This window comes from Piliocolobus tephrosceles, chromosome 9 (genome assembly GCF_002776525.5).
Source record: "Piliocolobus tephrosceles isolate RC106 chromosome 9, ASM277652v3, whole genome shotgun sequence".
Lineage (NCBI taxonomy): Eukaryota > Metazoa > Chordata > Mammalia > Primates > Cercopithecidae > Piliocolobus > Piliocolobus tephrosceles.
The window spans coordinates 101178710-101184818 of record NC_045442.1 but is presented as its reverse complement, the minus strand read 5'-3'; the positions used below and the strand labels follow the sequence as shown (position 1 = coordinate 101184818).

The 6109-nt window shown below is 37.3% G+C and overlaps 1 non-coding gene across 1 annotated transcript; it reads right to left on the bottom strand.

Annotated features, from left to right (window-relative positions):
* Nucleotides 1–945: 945 nt before the first annotated feature.
* Nucleotides 946–1050, bottom strand: LOC111546699. The gene has a single exon (XR_002732876.1). It is a non-coding gene; the product is annotated as a U6 spliceosomal RNA (small nuclear RNA).
* Nucleotides 1051–6109: the final 5059 nt, after the last annotated feature.

Here is a 6109-nt window from a genome sequence, read left to right as displayed (position 1 = left end):
ACCCCATTACATCCTCATTTGTAATAAAGTATCTGACTTCAATTTTGATTTTGGTAGCTAGCTTTGAAGCTCACCTCTCCCCCTCCTGCCAAACAACTGGGAAAGCTGATAAGAAAACTGGCGTTCCCTTCTTTAATGCCAGTAGGAAGTTTAAACCACACAACCCTGACCTATGTTTAAGAATCTTCACTTCTTAACCCGCCTCTTAATCACCATTGAATCCCCAAGCCAGTCACCTTCCCTTGCTCTCTCAAGCCATTTTCTTTGTGGTGGTTGTTTTTGAGATGAGGTCTCACTCTGTCACCCAAGCTGGAGTCCAGTGGCACAATAGTGGCTCACTGCAGCCTTGACCTCCCTAGCTCAAGTGATCCTCCTGCCTCAATCTCTTGAGTAGCTGGGACCACAGGCACATGCCACCATGCCTGGCTAATTTTTTAAAATTATTATTTGTAGGCCAGGTACAGTGGCTCATGCCTGTAATCCCAGCACTTTGGGAGGCTGAGGCAGGAGCATCATTTCAGCTCAGGTGTTCAAAACCAGCCTGGGCAACATAGCAAAACCCCATGTCTATTAAAATTCAGAAAAATTAGCCAGGCATGGTTGTGTGTGCCCATAGTGCCAGCTACTTAGGGGTACTTGGGGGGCTGAGGCAGAAGGATTGCTTGAGCCAAGGAATTCGAGGCTGCAGTGAGCCCTGATCGTGCCACTGCACTCCAGCCTAGGCGACAGGGCAAGACCCTGTCTCAAAAAAAAAAAAAAAAAAAAAAAACACACACACACACATAAGTTATTACTTGTGGAGACAGGGTCTCACTGTTACCGAAGGTGGTCTTGAACTCCTGGGCCCAAGCAATCTGCTTGCCTTGGCCTCCCAAAGTGCTTGGATTACAGGCCTGAGCCATTGCACCCAGCCTCTCAAGCCATTTTCTTTTCATTTTCGTTCTTTAAAATATGGAATGCTTCACGAAGTTGCCTGTCATCTTGTGCAGGTCTATACTAATCTTCTCTGTATCACTCCAATTTTAGTACATGTGCTGCTGAAGCGAGCACCCAAACCATTTTCAAACCAGCTGGGAAGCCTTCCCTGATCTTCTCAGAGACTCATTATGTAACAAGTCCTTTCACATCTTTTGGGGTGTGTGTCTGTGTGTGTGCATGGCATTATCAATATTGGAATCTGAAACAAATTCTGGGTGAGGGTCCATCCTTCTTATAAAGAGTGACTATAACATCTTTAAATGGCTAAAATTTAAAAGCCTGACGATATTAAATGTTGGTGAAGGTGAGGAGGAAGTGGAACTATTAATAAACATATCATGAGAAAGTGAAATTTAAAACCACTTTGGAGAACAATTTGACAATTTTTTGAAAAGCCAAATATATATATACTATGTGATGCATTACTTCCACTCCTAGGCATTTGCCCAAGAAAAAGGAAGCACATGTTCATATAAAGACTTGTATATGATCGGTCACAGAAGCTTTACTTGTAACAGTCCCAAACTGGAAACAACCCAAATGATTAATAAAATGGAACAATATTCGGCAATAAAAGATTGAACTATGCCATTATTGTGCCACTACACTCCAGCCTAAGCAACAGAGCGAGACCCTGTCTCAAACAAAACAAAACAAAACTATCAATATATGCAAAAACATGGATGAAACTCAATTAAGCAGATTAAAAGAAGTCAGACAGAATACATACTGTATCTTCCCCTTATAATATTTTTTAGAATATACAAATATCTATGGTTATAGAAAGCAGATAAGTGCTTGCCTAGGGCCTGGGTTGGGAATGGAGCAGAGGCAGAAAAGAAGAAGAGGGAGGGATACAAATATGCATCATGAAAACTTTGGAGGTGACAAACATATTTAGTATCTTGATTTTGGTGATTGATGTACACATCAGAACTTATACAATTGTACATTTTAGATATGCACAGTTTCTGATATGCCAATTATACTCAATTTGAAAAAAGGTAATAGTTTCATGGTGAGTTGTTGTTGATAGAAAAGAGCTTCATCCATGGTATCCATGGGGATGGTAAAAATAAAAAAATCCATAAGAAAAAAAAAGAAAAGAACTTCAAGGACTGTTCCTTGGGCATTTCAGAGATCTCCTATCATTTGATATTCTCTTCAATTTCCTCCTTTTTTTTTTTTTCTGAATTCCATCTTCCTCTTTCTTGATTTGCTCTTCATTTTGATGGAAGACACCCCTCAGTGAAACAGTAAGGGTGCTTCTGTAAAAATATTTTTTCCTGCATCAATTTATGACAGTTTGGCTAGGTATAGAATTCCAGGTTAGAAGTCTTTCTCCACCAGAACCTTGAAGGCATTGACCATTATCTTGCTACTCCACGATGATGTTAAAAAGATCAAACCTATTTTGATTCCTGATATATTCCTTTTCATACGCCCTTTGGTTTCTTTGTACATAATCTTTCCTTCTCTCTCTCCATCCCCCATCTTCCTGGAGACCTATAGAATCTTCTAATTGTACCCATCAAAGTTCATGGTAATGTGCTTTAGTGTGAGTTTATTTTTACACATTGTGCTGGTTACTCAGTGAATGTTGTCAAGTTGACAGTGCATATCCTTCAGTTCCGGCAAATTTTTTTGTTGATGATTTCCTCTGTTATTCAGATTTTGGACCTACTGCTCCACTCCTTTAATTTGCCTACTTTTTCTTTCTTGTTTTCTCTCTCCTGTTTTCTTTCTTTAATCTTTGTTTGGGGGAAATTTCCTTAACTTTATCCACCAGCCCTTATATTGTATTTTAAAATTCCATTATTAAATTTCACTTTTCAAGAATTTTTTGTTCTGAGTGTTTGCTGTGTATATGTATGATTCTATTCTTTAGTGGATGCATATATTCACTTGTTTTTGCAAGTATATTGTCTCTCCAAGTATAGGAAAAGTTTTCATCCTTGAGAGGCTCTTGTTCTTGTATAGTTTCTGTCCTTCGAGTTACTTTGTTTTGGTTTCTTCCATGTTAAGAGGCTCTTCTGATGTACAGTGCATTATTTCTCCATTGCTGCACTAATTCTCACAGACTTAGTGGCTTAAAATACCACAAATTCATTATCTTATCATTCTGGAGCCCAGAAATCCTAAAAATCTGGGTATTGGAAGAGCTGTATTCCTATGGAAGCTCTAGAGAATGTTTCTCTGATGTGCCCATAATCATGCTTTTTAAAAAGTCTGTTTTGAAGCATCAATGATGGTTACATAATACTTGGTGGCTCCAATTTCCACAGGGGTTAGCAATGGTGAAACCATGCTTACATCCAGCTTTCAGTTTTTACAAGACTCAGATATACTTGAAGGAGCCCTTTTCCATCTTGGCAGTCTCCCTCTCAAATTTTTTGATGGTTCTTTTGTCGATCAGACGGTGGGCTTGCCTGAATCTACATATCCAGTAACAGCAATGTTGATATGATTCTTTGTTTTTCCCATTTTAGCCTTAACCCATTTATGCCAAAGGTTGCAAACTGGGGGTTGGGGGAGAGGTGGGGAATCAGACCTTGGCAATGACCTTCAACAGGATATAAATAACTCCCACAAGCTTAGCATTCCAATAATGGAAGATTAGGCATAAATGGGTTAATTTAGTGGTGGTTTTCACAATACATCTATTTTGGTGGCAAACTTGTTATGAATAAAGCTCTCACAGTCTCCTTTTGGCTGGGACTGATAGCCCTGACTTCTTGTTGGCTGTCAGCAGGAATTGCTCTCAACTTTTAGAAGCCACCCTCAGGTCCTAGCCATCTGGCCCTCTTAAACATGGCAGTTTACTTCTTCAAAGCCAGCAGGAACTTCTCTCTCCAGCCTACTAAGAAGGAGTCATATTATATAATATAATCACAGGAATAATTACACCATCACCTTTGCAATCTGATGCAACTCAATCAAGGGAATGACTATTCCATCAAATTCAGATTGCAATCACACTCACGGGGAGGAGATTTTCCAGGGTGTGTGCTCCTGAGGATAGAAGTCTTTCAGAGGTCAGTACAGAATTACGCCTAAAACATCATGCATTAGCTTGAATCTTTCTTTTAGAAAAAGAAGTTTAAAGATTTAGAATGGAAGTTGAGCTCCTAAATTTTTCTTGCGACCATTTCTCAATACCTTTAGAAATCAGTAGCTAAGAACATGATAAGGGAAAGTAATGTGTATTGATTACCAAATATATACCAGGCATTGTGCTAGGTCCTTGACATTACAGTTTATTCAATATCAGAAAAGAATTACATTTGAACCAAGGAGGTACTATAAGAAACATGTAACGAAATCAGAGTGTTCTTAATACGGGTAAGTGCAGGTAAGAAAATTAAACAATAATAATCGTCATTACGTTGAAAAGCTAAATCTAGTATTTTGAAAATTTCCTAAAAGTATGATTGGGTATCATTTTGATGGTCTTAGAAAACAAATACTCTACATTTCCCAGTGAAATTTGAACATTTTTTCTTTGTAAAGCAAAACAGATTTTGGTTGCACAGAATTTAAAACAGACTGTAGCTTATATAACTAAATTTAATGTCCTAAAATATTTTCTCCTAAATCATGCTGCACATATTTTATTAATCTATGAATAAAATCTATTCCAGGATGGCACTGCACATATTTAATCATAGTCAAATCTTTCATCTAGAAGATCCAATATAGCTAATATTGCTTAGAAAATAGAAACTACAAAAAGCTTTAGAATTAAGAAACATTTTAAACCATATTTAAATTCAAGTACTGTTTAACGCAACTTTTATCCTGAAGCACCAAGATGTAAACACTGTCTTTGTCCAGAGCAATCAAAATTAAAACATCAAATAATTTCAGTTTTTAACATAATTTTATTAAATATTTAAAGACTTGAATTAAGGTCTCTGACAATACAATAGTGCTAGAATGTATTTAGCTAATTAAAAATACGAGTTGAAAATTAACTCAAAATAATGACAGCAATTTTGTTAATTTTGTTACTAAACAAATGTGGGCTACTGAATGTAACTGAAAAACACAAATATAAAAGTCATATATTATAGAGATAACTGACTCATAATATACAAACACCTAAATTATTTCACCTATGTAAAAAATTTGTTTTGTTCATGAATAAGACATCCTAAAAATAACATATGCTTAAAGTCCAAAAGAGATTTTTTCTAAAGTCATAAATCATAAAATTTTCAAAAAGCATTTTGGCCTAAAATGCTCCATTCTTGGTCTCAACCCAAATAAGTATTTTGGAAAACTGGAAGAAAAACTATTTCATAGTTGTTTCAGGTATCTCAATGTGGATGGGAAAAGGAGATATTTTTCTCATTCTTATTTGGGCATTTTGTGCACTTATTCACACATGGCACAAATTTAAACTTTGAATTGGCATATACAAAATCCTCTATGAGGAAATCACAGTCTAGATATAAAAGCTGGCAACTTCTGATTTCTGAAGCACAGCAGAACATTTGCAGTGCCCAGCTTTCATTAGTGGTGAACTAGGCACTGATGTTGGCCAAATTTTGTACTGTTATCCAAAGCTTAATTGAACAGGCACCAGCAAGTGAGACATTTGAAAGCTTCTTAAAAGGAAGCAAACTAAATAGTACACATTCCTATAAGACAAAATATATATAAAGATCAGAAGCTGGAGTCAAAAAGAATGATGTCCAGTAATGGCAGACTAGGTAATATCCATCAACTCTCTCACTGAATGAAAACAACCAGAAAAGCTTGGCAAAATAGGCCAGGTGCGGTAGCTCACGCCTGTAATCCCAGCACTTTGGGAGGCCGAGGCGGGTGGATCACCTGAGGTCGGGAGTTTGAGACCAACTGGGCCAACATGGCAAAACCCTGTCTCCACTAAAAATGTAAAAAATTAGCTGGGTGTGGTGGTACATGCCGACAGACTGAGTCTCCATCTCAACAGAAAAGGAAAAGGAAAAGGAAAAGGAAAGAAAAAGAAAAGATGGAGGGAGACATAGAAAGAACAAGGGAGAGAAAGAAGCTTGGAAAAACAAAAACAGCTGCTTGGAAAGAGAGAGAGAGAGAGAGATGGGTGGGAGAGAGAGAGAGGGAAAGAGAGAGAGAAAGAAAAGAAAGA